We start from the raw sequence: 15,641 nt of genomic DNA, 5'->3' as shown, positions 1-15,641 counted from the left end.
GTTCAGCTTTCGACTTTGCTTAAGCAGACAACATCTAAAGCCAAACACTGGCTAAAGTGAACAAAAGCATTTGTGAAAACTGGTTTCCAGAAATTATCTAAGCAATTTTTACAGGATCTGGGTTTTTTTTCTCATTTCTTTAAGCTCTAAAGGTTTTTTTGTGGGTGAATTTATCCAAAATACAACAGTGGAAGCATCCGTATTGATGTAACAGAATACCCTAAATTGATGCTGTAAGGATAACTTCCTCTGAACCCTAATGGTCCATCTTCCCTTTAACTCTTCTTTAAGATTGCCTTTTCAATGGCATTTGGAGAAAGAAGGATGAATTATGGTGAATGGATTCTCCTCTGCCTCTTCCTCCCTTCCTCCCCATCGCTTTCCTTCTCCTTCCCCATCCCTCTTCCTCTCTCTCCCTCTCCATTTCCCCTTCTCCTCCCTCAGTCTCCCTCTCCCATTCATGGCCTCCTCCTCTTTCTCTCTCCCTTCCCCCTTGTCCTGCTCCCACTCCCTCCATAACCAATGAAATGCTGGGCATGAAGATAGAAAGACCTTGATCTCTAAGCTGTAAAAGTCGACATTCCAAGCTTTGGAGGAAATGAATCAGTTTGCATGGACCAAGAAATAAACTTACGTTAACCTATAAAGATTATTTGTTACTGTCCTGTTATTCACGTTCTTAACCCACCCTACACTGATTCTTGGTTGGTTTTGATCTTTGAGTAGGTGGGTTTCTACAGAGCCATCTTCAGCCCCACCCATCTCTCAGTACATCCAGCCAACCCGCGAGCTATCCTCATGTCTTTCAGCACTCACGCTATTCTCAGCTTGCTCACAGTCTCCAGAACTTCTGTTTCTGGATATGACCTGTTTTCCCATTAGGACCTTTAACACGTCAGTGATTTTAAATCCTGATACCTGTGTCACAACAAGAATGAGTCTTCTTCTTGCTTCCTCTCATCAAGCTTTTACTGATGCTTGTCTTCCACAGGGCGTTTTTGTAGAGGAGAGACATGTTGACTGTTTGTAATTAACTGTGGATGGTGCGGGATTCAGCCACCCTGAGCCCCTGCTCTGTCTTCCCGGTTGACTAGAGCTTCCTTACCCATCGTTGTTTACAAAGAGTCCCTGCCTTATGGATCTCCCCATTGTAATCCATCCTTTATTAACTCCAATCCTGTTGGCGCCGTGTTAATGTGGAGAAGGAGAATGTTCTAGAACTGCATGGGGGGGTTAGTGGGCCAGACTGTACCCTTCACAGGTGTTGATCACATGGTATAATTTTGCCCTTAAAGTGACACTAGAGATCTGGTGTGAACCGGAATGAGAAGCCCTCTTCCCTCACTGGAGTATGACTTCCAAGAGGCCTCTGGGGGTATCTCACAGACTGCTTTTCCCCTTACCACAGAGCCACAGAGTCTTTGCTTGACCCTACAATGTGAAATAGGATGAGATACTAGACTCAGGGCTCATGAATGCAGGGGTGTGGTGGGGAGGGCAGAGAAGGGAGAGGAGGTGTCTATGCCCCACTGTAAACCCCCCTCTCCTGCAGGTTCCTCAGCACTTGAACATCCGCCCCCCTTCACTACCCAGCAAGAACAACACGCAATGGCACAAACAGCATCAACTTCGGAGAGCCGCTCTCAGCTGGGATTCTCTCAATTTGCCTGGTCCAAAACATATGGTGTAATATCTGTGTATTGTGCTAGACAGGGTGACTCAACCCAATAATAATCTTAGCACTTGGAGGTAGAAGAAGCAGGCTCAGAAATTCAAGCTCATTCTCAGCTACATAGCAAGTCTAATGTTAGCCTGAGACCCTACCACAAAAAAAGAGTATGGGAGAAATACAGGACTGGGGGTGTATCTCTTAAGAGGCCACCTGCCTGCTTTCAGAGAGCCTGGGTTTGATCCCCAGCACTGCATAAACCAGGTGCAATGGAGCTTACCTGTAATCATGGCACCCAGATATGGAGGCAGAGAAAAATGCGGGATTCAAAGTCACCCTCAGCTACACAGCAAGTGTTAGGTCAGCCTGGGCTGTAGGAGAACCTCAGCACCAAACTTAGACAAACACACAAAGCCAACTATGTTCTGATGTCCTTTTCCAAACTCATCGAGTTTCAGTCTAAATAGTTTTTCTTGGTACAACAGCCAGTGTAAACTTCTAAACAAACCCCTTCCGTGTCAGAGCTAAAACTCCAAGTCCGGCTTTCACACTGCCGCTAAGTCCACCGCGTGTTCTGACTGTGGCTGCTCTGAGAACAACCTGGGAGTCATCGCCCGTGGTCTTGATGCACCTGCAGCCCCTTCTCTCTCAATCCCTGGCAAAAGTCGAGCATCTGGAGGTCTTCTAAAGCAGCCAGCAAACACTGTCTAGAAAGCAGAAGAGGCCGTGGATCACAGCACAGAGCCCTGGAGGCCAAAGAAAGGACCATTGTCCAAGAAGCCTCTTTCCAAGTCTCAGATGTTCACAGACTGACTCATGAGCGCCCGCGTGAAAGCAAGGACAGGGCTGAGGCTAAATATCCTCTCACGGGCTTTTTTTGCCTCTCTCTCTGTTGCCTCCACTCCATTGATTCAGAACTACAGGCATGTCTTCCAAATCCTTCAGGCGTGTTCCCGGAATGCGTCATTATATGCCAAAGTGGTCATCATCCCCTGCAAAGTAGCAGTGTCTGGGAACAAGCTATCATTCTGAAATAATAAAGGCTATTCACATCGCTGACATTTAAAATGCCTGAGAACATTTATGACCAAACTCATCTATATTTCTAACCGAGAGTTTGTGGCATTAATTATCAGCGCTGCTCCAGGGAAGGATGTGTCCATTGCACGAAGAAGCGGATTTTTTCTATTGAGTCAAAGACGTTTTTATTTGGTGGGAAGTTACTGCGCCCATTCATTCGGTCTGGCCTCGGATGACATCTTTCCGCAGCCGTCAGTCGCCTTCCTCACAGCTCGCGCTTCAATGACATTAGCAATCATACGGTCTACCAGGCTAGCCGAAAAGTGCTTCATCCTGGGAACTATTACAATTAGATCTTACTTGATAAGATTGCAGTGAACTAGATTTCATTGGAAAGCAAATCTCAGTTATAGTAATGGAAAATATATACATAACTTATTAGCCTTGGTTCCCTCAAAGATATAGCTTTTATTGGAATGCCTACAAAGCCTAGGCCATAGTAAGTGTAGCGACAATGGTGACAAGATTTTTTTTTTCCAATGCTACAGCATAATGAAAACCTTTTGTGGCTGCCTATTTCTGTAAGAGTTTCCAATTGTTTCTTTGAAAAGCCTTAATGTGTGTGTGTAATGACTAGTCAGTGTTCTAGCTTGATATCTGTCGCTGTGAAAAACACAAGGGCTAAAGCGAGAGGAGAGGAAAAGGTTCGCTTGGCCCCGACTTGCAGCTCACAGTTCATCACTGAGGGAAACCAGAGCAGGAGCTCAGTCAAGACAGGCACATAAAGGCAAGCCTGAGGCTGCTCTACCAGTGCCTCAGACCAGGGAACTCACTCGCAGCCAGAGAAGCACAGCAGAGTCCTGGAGGATTCTCCTTGTTGGATCTCAGACTCCACCCTCGGTGGGAGGAGTCCTCCTCCTACATCAATCACCCCCAGATAGACCCACAAGCCAATCAGCTTTTGGGGAATTCCTCACACGAAGCTGCTCTCAGGCAACTCCAGGTTGTCTCAAGTTGACAAGTTAACGCTGACCACCAGGATGGAGTGAGTGGACAGCAGGAGCCTTTTCCAGGTCACAGAAACAGTGGACCACATTCCCTAAACTCACCAGCTTGTAACAAAGGACCGATTACTGCTGCCCTGAAGTGCCGGATGTCTGCAGGTTTAAACAGAGAGGAGCTTCCAAAGCCTCAGTTCTCCTCTTAGAAGAAGCCCAGGAGAACACAGATGTGGAAAACTTAGACTTGGCTGGCTATGGTATTTTTGCCAAATCATATAACCTTGGGATTCTTGTCTCAAGGCTTCCTTTAAGTGTCCTAGATCAAGTCTGCTGACAGGTTGATTAAGTAGAGACAACCCTTCTATTTCCGCACCTGTGGCCTTCTCAGTCTGTCCGGATGGAGTACCGTGTAATGGAAGATGCCATGCAATGCCTGCCACGATGCATTCTGTGGTCAGCTCAGGGCTCTGCCCCATTTTTCTCGAGACCCGTCTGCACTTGCTGTCTCCTCTCCCCTCAGTCTATCCACAGGTTGGATGGCCCTCGTCTGAGATACTTGGTAGCAGAAGGGTTCTAGATTTGGGGATTTTCAGGCTAGAACATCTGTCTGGTTCTGACCCTTAGGGACGGTATTGAGGTAAAGATGAATTTTCGTGTGTCATAGAACATTCGTTTCTGTGCCATGTGAATACACATAGTCTGGAGGGAAATTTTCTCATTATTTCAAACCGTTTGATGACTTGGAATCCTCCGCTTGAGGCAATCATGTCAACACGCAAAGAGTTTCAGATTTTGAGGCACCTCAGATTTCAGATTTTTTTTTTAATTTAAAGACGCCCAACCTCTATATAATAAGATAAATGTTTTATTTTTAAAGTATAAATCGGCATATATAAATAAAATAAAAATATGATCCATTTATTGCATAAGAAACTGGTACAAAGTTCCCACCAGGGGTTACATTTATTCGGAAGTGCTCAGATACCTAACGAGGTACCATGTTCAGAGTCTGCCATAGACACAGTCCCCGATTCGTGGCTCTAGTTTAACAGGAGAGTGACAGAGATACATACCCAGTCTTTGGAAACAGAACTCAAGTAATGGGTGGCTGAGAGGTCCAGCATTAACTGGTGGGTCAGAGGTCACAGTATGAATGACAGGAATTTGGACAGGAGGGGGGCAATGATGAAGCTGACGGAAGTCCCTCTGAAGAGCTGACACTTGGGTTAGACGTGTGATCTGGGGGCAAACACCCACCAGGTTCTCACTCCATATAGAATCCATCACCCAGAACTCCCTGATGGGCACAGCTTGAGTCCACGTTGAGCCGGAAGTTATCCTCAGGATAGGCATTTTCTTGACTTTTCCATTTCTCCCTGCTCCGTCGAAATGCACCTGCCGTGCTCTCCAATGCCGCGACCTCCATTCCTGCAGCTTTGAAGAAGACTCGGGTCATCTGACAGGATATTTACTAACTAATATGAGATGTGTGTTTAATAAAATCCAAATCCACCCACCGCCCAAAACACTAACAAGAAAAACCCCAGAAGCTTTGCTGGAGTGTTCTAGAACTCCGCACCCAAAGTACGCTCCGTTTGTGGCCAAAACCATTTTAGCTGAAATTCTTGCTTTCTAAGAAATGAACTAACAGGACGACAATGGTAAAATGCGTTGCCTGTTTTTATGGAGAACTTAAATTCAGTTGTGGTGTAATCTGACATCTGTCAACATCTGTGTGATAGTAAAATACCTCCCTGAAGAAATCGTCCCTTTGACGACACAGCGATCTTACTCAATGGCTGCAGATGATGTGAAACAGTCAGATGAGGAAAAGACAGTTACAAATGAAAAGCTGCGCTCTAACGCCGTGTAAAGGCTGCAAGTGCTCTCAAACCGTGGCTGTGGCGATTTTCAACTCCAGAAAGCCAGCCCAGTGCCACAGGGCCGTACAGCGAAAAGGAGCCTTGAGGTACTTTTCCTTCTGAAGTTATGTTCTTAGCACTATGCTCCTTTTTTTCTTTTAGATCCATCGGTACACCAAGCCATAAAGTGAGTGTGGCTAGTACTTATTCTCATAGTAAAAGCAACTGCATATCCGGAGTGAGCGTAGCCAGTCAAATAGGAAGTTGAGCATCTCCGTCTCCCAAGACGGCCAACGTGCTTGCGTTCTAATTAGCAACTTCCAAGCTGACAGAGAACCACGTCCATTCTTCTTCCCAACTAAACAGACGTGACTCAGAAGTCTGTTAACGAGTATCTATCCCTAAAGTGACCCAAGACTCCTCCTGAGGACCCTGCGGAGTTGAAGGTTACCACCCTCTCGTCTCTGAAGGGTACAAACGAGAGGACTCCTGCCACAAACACGTGTCCTCTTTGTCTGCCCAATGCCTTTTGTCTCCCCCTTCAAAGCGCTTTAGTAACTGAAAGCCCCGATGGGTGGGGACTCAGCCCTTGTTACTATCTAGCTGAAGAGGCCGTGTTGTTTGTGATTTGTTTGTCTTGCTGGCTGTGAAGGTCGGGCAACCCCGCGTACAAACCACGGAGGTGTTGACCCTGGGAAGAGAAGCGGGAACTGGAGACCTGCTGTATATCAAGTCCAGAAACTCTACTCATGAAAACAAGAGCTCATGCATGATTCCGTGAAACTTCGTAGTATAGTAATTCACAGCAGATGAAAACTGTTCTTGAGTGTCCAAAAATTAAAGATGAACAAATATCCTAAAATAAGATGAGTAAAATGGGCCGATTTGCTGTGTCAACAAACATGATATCACAAATATATTTGTTCTCATTGAACTTATTCATCTTTCAGTGATAGGCGTGGTGGCTGTCATTCAAGTTCTTGATGGTTGAGGCAGGAGTCTGAGGCTAGCTTAAACTACACGGTATGTTCCAAAACCAACTTGGTCCACACAATGAGACCCTGCCCCAAACACAACAAAGAAAAGGGAAGAAGGGAGGTGGGCGGCAGGGAGTGCGTGTGAGTCTATACTTATATGAAGATACAGGCCACAAAACAGAGGCTAACTCTGCTTCTGCAGGACTGGAGGACAGCGCTGTGCAGGAGCACTGACTGCTCTTCCAGGGGACCTGGGTTTGTTTCCTAGCACTCCCAAGGTAACTCCCAGCCATCTGTAATTCCAATTTCTATACCCTCCTCTGGTCTCCAGATATATATACACACTGTGCACATCCAGACATGCGAGCAATCAGTCATACACATAAAAGAATCTTAAATGTGACCCAGCTTACCTGTTCCAAACATATATACATGAAGAAAAATCTTGATTCTCTCTGGAGATTCATATCATCATTCAATTTGTTTTCCTTTCGTGAGATTTCTAGTTTAAGCAATTCACCTCTCGTACATCATTAACAAATTTTAAATTCTAAGTTTTGAGGTAATAAAAAAAAAACTGAAAGCAGAGGGGGTTTTCTTCTTGTTCTTTCTACTGTACATTGAAATACAAATGTATTTTGAATGTATTGAATCCAAACAATCAACGTTTGGGGTGAAGCAGTCGGTGATAACACTGAGCCCACGTGCATGGTGCTGCATCTGGTGCCCTGAAAGGAGAATATGTGCCTCGCGCCATGGAAAGCGTCACGGCGTCTCGGAGAACAATAATCGCAGATCGGACTTTCTGGCCACATTTCTGGAAGATCTGCGCAATCACAGCCATGGTTCCCATATCCGTAAACTCAGGCCAGAAGAGAAGCTGAGTTCTCTTTCAGCCCTAATGTCTTTACTCTGGGGTTCACCTTGGACACCCTCAGCCACAGAAGAGCCCTCCCCACGATGTCTGCTATTCTTCCAAGGGCCCAGCCTGCACAGGGCTATGGAAGGGGCCACTTTGCCTCCCAATGCCTCCTTGAGGATGTGTTTACACACTAATCATCAACAGACACAGCGTCTCCAAACAAGAAGGGCAATGACATAACCACCACTTGTCTCTGTGCGTTCGTATAAATAACTAATGTGTGTCTGACAAGAAGAAAGCATGAAGTCGATTCCCCTGGCATGCAGAGCTATTCCCGTCGACTGGCCCCCTCGTCTCCCACAATAGCCACTGATGACCTAATTATGTCTTCCTCTCTCTATGTTGAGATGTCTTAAAGTCTTTCCCAGCAAGGAAACGACTAACAAGAAAGCCATGTTCCCTTCCCATTTATTCCAGATTTCTCCCAGTCATACCAATAAATAACCCCTCTAGCCCGAGAGAGGGCTTCTCACACATGTTCTGTGCTCGTGTTCTGCTCTACGCAGGCAGATGCAGAAAGGCATGTCGGTCCCTTATGGGGCTGAGAGATGGGCAGAGAGTTGCTACACTCGAGTGCTTCCACATACTGTGGACATCCTGTTTATCTGGCTCGCCCGCTCAGCATTGGCCGTAGTCTATCAGCACATTACCAACAGCTGGGACGATCTCCAGAGGAACAAGCCTTTCCTGTGACAAACATCGCAAACAGCAACGGGAACATGTGTCTGTCCACCACGGCCCCCCAAAGCAGAGCACACTGGGTGTATGGGCTTCCACAGTCACCCACAGTCCCCGTGACCATCGCAGGCTGTACCATCTTGTGCCCTCTTGGACTTGTATGTGTCCAGGCACTTCAGGAAAGTCGAGCTTGCGGGCTCCCACCTCCACAGCCTCCGAAGTTATGGCCCTTTCTTCTAGCCCCTGTGTCAGAGCAAAGGAATGTCTCCCAGCCTCATCGAGGCCCTGTGGGATCTGTTGAAAATGCAGGACAGCTGTGGGCCTTGGCGAGGCCGTCTGTGAATGTATGAGACTTGGACACAATTCAAAGCCAGAAATAACTGCAGGACTCAGAACCCTGCACTGCTGTGCCCTCTCCCTTCTCTCTCTCTCTCTCTCTCTCTCTCTCTCTCTCTCTCTCTCTCTCTCTCTCTCTCTCTCTCTCTCTCTGTGTGTGTGTGTGTGTGTGTGTGAGTGTGTGTGTGTTCATATCATTCATTCCTCACACTCTGGAGCTCGATCATTCCCGTCTCCATCAATTTCCTGTGTTCTTCACGGCAGAGAATCAGTGGATGAGGCTCTCTCCTTCCCTGTGGAAAGAAGCAGCGGGGGGGGGGGGGGGCAGCAGAACACTTTTCTTGATGTTGAAGAACAGGAAATTGAGGAAGAATCTTTTCTAGGATCCAGTTGGAAGCTGAGAAGCAGTCTAAAACACACGGGTATTTAACAGCCCCGGACAGGAACATAGCTGGAGCTTAGAGGGCTTGGCGAAAGGCTTCATCTTCTCCAGTCTGCTTCCTGCTAAAGGCTCCAGCTACGACACTGAGGGTGTGAAACCTCTACACTGAGGTCCTCCATCTTCACTCTTACAGCAAGAATACTCAGGGAAGGAGCCGAAGGCAGGAATAACTCAAGCCTTCCTCTGCAAAGTCGGGCAACCAACACACAGCTAGAGAGCTGAGTCTGACCTCAGAAACTGTGCTCCTGAAACTTTAACTTTGATGGTACCTGGAGACTCCAATACCCTGTAACCAGATTTGTAAGTGAGGGGGGAAACCTGGGGCACTTGTTTCCACTGCCTCTGTTGAAATCTGCCTTTGGGTACAAACGGATTTTATCTAAGAGTTTTGCTTGCTAGCTAGCTAACCCCAAGCGCATACTGGCTTTGTGTCGGTATTGACAGTATTGAGTGTGTGTGTGTGTGTGTGTGTTAGAGAGAGAGAGAGAGTTGAACTGGGCCTTTATTCATCTTAGGCAAGTGCTCTGCTACTCACCTACATGCCCGGCCCACAACACTGGCTGAATATTCTGTACTTTAGCTATGTTGGGGCCTTAAAACTAAAGAATACTTTGTGAGTTTGAGGCTAGCCTGGTCTACAAGAACTAGTTCCAGAACAGGCTCCAAAGCTACAGAGAAACCCTGTCTCAAAAAACTGAAGAGAAAAAAAAAAAAAAAAACACCTAAAGAATAGTTGGTACAATTAATATTGTGTCATTGATATAAATGAAATAAAAACACACTTGTAATATTTAAAAATAATTTAGGACAGGAGAAACCATTTTTAAAAAAGAAAAAGAAAGAAAGAACTTCCTACAAAGACTTCCCCCAGGGCCTCTCCTGAGCTAATCTGAGCCATCTGAAAATCCCTGTGTAATGCACAGGAATGGCTATGTCTATGCATCTCACCTAGCTGCAAGAAGAACCCCTAAGAATCTCACTGGGCAACCGCAGGAGCTCAGCTCAGCCACACTAACTCTCCCATGATGATCACATCTACAGTTTGACCTATCACGTACCGAGATCCTAGATGGACCAGGGTGGTGGAACTGGTTAGCCCACTGCATCCTGTCCACAGTCAGCCCCAAATCAAACACATTTTGCAGCAGTTCTGTCCCTCTGTTGCGCGTTAGCAGCAGCATCTACCATGATGTGTCTACCCATGGACGCCCGTGGGAACAAACCGGCTGTTACCCAACAGCCATCCTTCTCCCTTCCCCTGAAATCAGACGCTAGACACTCGCGTTCCCACTTCCTTGCAACCCTAGCGACCTGGTTTCCTGTAACTCAGGCTGGCCACAGATGCAGAGGAAGAAATGCAACCAGCTGGCTGCCTGGGAAGCCCTCACACTCTCAATGACCCCGACTGCATCGCTAGCCCGAATTCTGTATCTTAAAACATTTTTCTTAAAGAGTATTCCATAATCGTATCAGATTTAAGCTCCATAAACCAGCAACACTGTTGTCTGCCTCCAGATAAGACAATGTCACGCAAAGAGAATCCTTCCCTGACTCTTCACTCCTCCTCAGAAAAGCCCACAAGGGCATAATAGGAATCATAGTGACAGTGGTCACCACTGCATCGTGGGAATCACAGTGACAGTGGTCACCACTGCATCATGGGAATCACAGTGACAGTGGTCACCCCTGCATCGTGGGAATTCTCAAAAAATCCTTGATAACCATCCCCATGACATCATTTAGGAATGAGCCAAGCCTGGACCACCTTTCCCTAGACTCATAGCTTTATAGTAAAAGTTCAAAATACAGATTCCCTTGCTCTGTCACCCGGGGGGGAAAAAAGCTCTCAAGGCATGGATATGGCAGAGGTGATTTTCTCCTTGTTATGAATTTTGGAATTTGAGACCCCAAATGTCACATTAGTGTCTCTCTCTGTCTACTTGCTGAAACCACTCGTTAGAAATTTGGGGAAAATGCATCTATTTTGGCTTTTTACTGCATGGATAAAACAGCATAGGAAAGGGCAAGAATGAGCCCAGCAAGTGGAAAGACACACATTTATGGGACAAAGCAGCCTGATACTCAGGGCAGGGCTCCGGATGCTGAGCAACCTTAGCCCCTCTCCCACCAGCCTCCTTGAGTTCCTGCGTGGTCTCTTGCTCCAGCCGGTTCAGCAGGATTCAATTTACTCACCCTGAGACTGATGAATAAGGTGTTTTTTTTTTCTGCCCCTCAGGTGCCCCCTTCCTGACACATCCCCTTCTCGTCTCTGTGCCTGTTCCAAGGAGCCATCTTGCCCTGTGACCTTTGATTTCCACTGTGAACAGACACTCCTGAGCCCACACCCTTGTTCCTCAGCAAGCAGCCAACTTAAATCGTGTGACAAAATCAGTTTCCCATGGTTCCCAGGAAGAAGTAAGTTGGTGCCTGTCGAACCGCGGTTCTCAACCTGTGGGTCGCAAGCCCTTTGGGAGCCAAATGACCCTTTACAGGGGTGACTATCGGAAAACACGGGTGTTGACTTTATGAGTGACAATAGTAGCACTTTCTAGGAACCAGCAAGGAAAATAGCTTTATGGTTAGGGGGTCCCCACAGTATGAGGAATTGTATTAAAGGGTCGCAGCATCAGGAAGAAGGGTGAAGAACCATTGCTGTCAAACAAGTAACAGGCAGGAAGCAGATGGAACCTCCTGGCTGCCACCGTACAGGCCAGCATTCTCGTCATAATCTCTGGACCATCAGACAAAAGTCTTTGAGCAATCTCACCCCGTACTTTGAACTCCCACCCACATCTCTTACATCTGTCTGAACCCTTTCAGTCATATCATATTTCATTTGAAACTGGTCCCACACTGCACCCCCATCACCCCTACCTGCAGTGAAAGCTATATTCGTGTACGGGACTTGAGCCAGTGGTTCATTTTCTGCAGTGCCGGAAGCCAGCTTAAGTGTAGCTACAAATGCACAGAAAACACTAGACATTGCAAATGCCTGCTAGTCTGGTAACCCTCCCCAACTCTGCCGAGAGGCCCCCACCCCACACCAAACTAGAAGCTTAGCCTGCCAGATCTTGCACCTGATAAGCTTGAAACAGGATGTAAGCGGTAGAGATGAACCCATGAGTAGCTGTTTGTTGAGAAAAAAGTCAAAGGTGACAGGAGGAATGACAAAGACGGCTGTGGGACAAGGGTCTTGTACCCTGTAAACATTGTATTGACTTAATAAAATGATGATTGGCCAGGAGCCAGGCAGGAAGTACAGGCAGGGCGACCAGACTAGGAGAATTCTGGGAAGAGGAAAGGCTCAGTCTGCAGTCACCAGCCAGACAGGAAGCAAGATGAGAATGCCTCCTCATTGAGTAAGATACTGAGACACATGGCTAAACATTATATAGATAAAAATTATGGGTTAATTTAAGTTGTAAGAACTCGTTAAGAATAAGTCTGAGCTAATAGGCCAAACAGTTTATAATTAATATAAGCCTCTGTGTATTTCTTTGGAAATGAACAGCTGCAGGAACTTGCAGGACAGAAACTTCTGTCCGAGGAAGATCTAAGTAACCATAAGACCATTCTCTCCTGACTAGTCAATAAGAGGAAAAGGGGGAAGGATCACATATTGGGGCTACAATGATGGTTCTCTGCTCCCAGAGTCTGCCATTACTGACTCATGCCTAGCCATGCAAATATGCACTTAATCACTTATTTTTACTTTTAACTTTGTAATTATTTATTGATGCCTTCCTCCTGCATAAGTGGGCAGGTTGTATTCATCAATCTTTATTCCATGTTTGAATTATACCATCTAGATCATAGCTTTGTGGAGCCAAGTGTTACAAATTACTTCTTGAGACCGACAGGTGGATGGATGGATAGATGAATGGACAGATGGACATCACCCTCAGCAACCCCCACTCTACTCCTAGTGACAGCTAAAATAAGTAAATCAAGCTGTTTTTTTAATGGTGGCTATAGGATGCATCTTTCAACTGAGATTTATCTTTGTAATTATTAAAAAACTGATTTTAGCAATGAAAATTAAAAAAACAATTCTTGAAGTATAGTCCAATCCATTTTCTATAACAAACAGATTAATGCAGCATAGGGGGGAAACAGAGACATGGAAAAGAGGCAAAATCAGAATTCCTCTGAAATTCTCCCTCTCAGATGTTTCTAATCAAGTAAAAACCGTGGATTCCCTTTCTCCAGGTCTGCTCTAAGCCTGATTACTGAAATACTGAAATCATACTCCATGACAAAGTAAGGCCATGCATACATGTGTTAGTCAGGGTTCTCTAAAGGAACAGAACTGATAGAATGCACGCATACAGATGATTTATTAGATTGGCTTACATGGTGTGGTTATGGTAGCCTAGCAATGGCTATCTCACGCTGGAGAGGCTAAGAACTCAGGAGTTACTTAGTCCCTTACACAGGACATCTCTGAAGTCCCAAAGCCTAGAGGATTCCTGGAGAAACCCTGGCCTTCAGTATATGTTCAAAACCCAAAGAAGCTGGTTCTACTATTGGTGAAGGGATGCCGGAGCAGCAAGACAAGATTAACTTACCAGCAAGAGGGAGGGCAAGCAGGTAAAAAAAAGAAAGGTTCATTCCTGCATGTCCTCTCACCTTGACTGCCATCAAAAGTGCCACCCACATTTAGGGTGGGTCTTCCTGTCTCAGATAACCTGGTGAAGAAAGTCCCCCAACAGACTCATGTTTTAGACAACTGCAGGTCTAGTCAGGCTGACAACCGAGATTATTTGTCACAGGTCTATTATGCCGATGGGTCTTGTGCTCCTCTGGGTTGGGCTGTGGTAGCTTGCAGCTGTGATCCCTCTGAGACAAGCATGAGAAGAACTTGGAAGGTATGATAAGAGGGTTAAGGAACAGATGCCATGAAAAAGTTGGAAGGAATATTTGTTTGTTTGTTTATTATGTATACAATGTTCTGTCTACGTGTATGCCTGCAGGCCAGAAGAGGGCACCAGACCTCATTACAGATGGTTGTGAACCACCATGCGGTTGCTGGGAATTGAACTCAGGACCTTTGGAAGAGCAGGCAGTGCTCTTAACCACCGAGCCATCTTTCCAGCCCCAGCTGGAAGGAATTTTATTGCGTTCTCAGAAAACCCTGGCAGGTTCTGGAAGGTGAACAGTATATTCCCAAGGCTACCAAGCAAGGAAGATAAGATCAACCTAACCCAAGGAACTCCACGTCCCAACCCCTAACATGGCCTCAGATGGCTCCCCACCTCTCCTTGCCACACTTCTATCACTTGCTCAGGGCTAAACAAAAAAGAAAAAAAAAAATCCCTGGCTGGGGAAATGGCTCAGTTGGTGAAGGGCTCGCCATGCAAGCCTGAAAGCTTAAGTTTGATCTCTATAGTTCAGTTTTAAAAAGGCAAGTGTGGCACTGTGCCCTTGTGATTCCAGCACTGAGGAGGCAGCCTAGTTCACCCGCAAAGCTCCATTATCTCTGTAACGCTGGGAAACAGACACGACTCCTGGGCACAGATGCGAGCTTCTCAGCCCTCCGGTCCTCTCCCCATCTTTTTAAGTTCTTCCCAGGAGATGTACAATGGCAGAGGAAGGCACTGGTGACGACAGAGGGTTTTGCTCAGAGTTCTCAAAGAGCTGCAGTCCCTCGTGTCCTGGGACCCCATCACAAGGTTTTCCTCCACATGCTGTCAAGTCGTGTACACACACATGATTTGGTATCAAAAGGCCGCATCTACTTTGATTGTTATAAGTGATGACGTCATTCCCCAGGAAAGTGTATTCCCTTGTTTGACCAATCCAGCCCTAGGAAGATGAATAACCAGAGTTTATATAATTTCTCATGTATCAGGTTTTTTTTTTATTTTCATTGACGCAATAAGAATGATGAAATATGCTTGTAGGATTTGTATTGAGCAATATAATTGAAAAGATTCCCAATTGTTGGGACTAATTGAGTCCTGGCCTTCAGCTGCTCTTCCCTGTCTAGCGCCTTCTAATTGAAGTTATTAGAATCTGTGCCTAGCCTAGAGGATCAGAGGATGGGATTTTCACCTGTTGGCCATTGACTGTAGGGTATTTAAGCCTCCATGGTGCTATTAAAGAAGGGCTTTGTACCAGTGATTGGAGGTCCGTGTGTCTGTCTGTCTCTGTGTGTGTATTCTCAACCTCCAGCCCCTTGCCCAAAGCTCGCGAACTGGGTTCTAGAACATAGAGCGCAGACGGGTGCTCGGCACCCAGTTCCAACTTTGGTTACAGATTCTATTTAGATTCCCTCCCCCAAAACACACACACACGCAAAACTAACTAGAAAATGTATAAGAATATCTACCTTTGTAAAAAAATTAGAGCAGGGGAAGAAAAAAAAACGAAGAGGTTAAAAGAAGCTCTGGCAAGAGACTTTAAACACGCTATTTGAATATTCTCATAAGCCATATACTCCCTAAGTGATTTGAGTCTAATCACACAAAACTGAGCAGCTCAAACACAAGAAACAAAACACCTAGTGTCACTCATGCAAACAGACCTGAAATGATGATCCCCGAAGCTGGCACGTGGACCTAGGTCTCATAACCGATTCTGCTGCGTGCTTCTCTAAGACCGATGAGTCCAAGGCTGCCCTCCATCTCTGTAGATCGAATCAGTAGAAGAATGTGTGTGTCAGAGTCCAAGCAGAAAGAATCTGTGCTAGGCTTCCAAGTTTCTAATTGTATAAATATTCATGTTTCCAAACT

General features: G+C 46.0%; 1 long non-coding RNA gene across 1 annotated transcript; it reads left to right on the top strand.

Moving 5' to 3' along the window:
- The first annotated feature begins 8,773 nt into the window (after positions 1-8,773).
- Positions 8,774-14,970, top strand: LOC126499288 (uncharacterized). The gene is made up of 3 exons (XR_007591049.1): positions 8,774-9,207; positions 11,144-11,322; positions 13,881-14,970. It is a non-coding gene; the product is annotated as an uncharacterized lncRNA (long non-coding RNA).
- The last annotated feature ends 671 nt before the right edge of the window (positions 14,971-15,641 follow it).

The sequence above is a fragment of the Alexandromys fortis genome, unplaced genomic scaffold (assembly GCF_014885135.2).
Source record: "Alexandromys fortis isolate MF-2015 unplaced genomic scaffold, M_Fortis_MF-2015_v1.1 scaffold_15, whole genome shotgun sequence".
Taxonomy (NCBI): Eukaryota; Metazoa; Chordata; class Mammalia; order Rodentia; family Cricetidae; genus Alexandromys; species Alexandromys fortis.
This window is presented reverse-complemented; position numbering and strand designations above follow the sequence as displayed.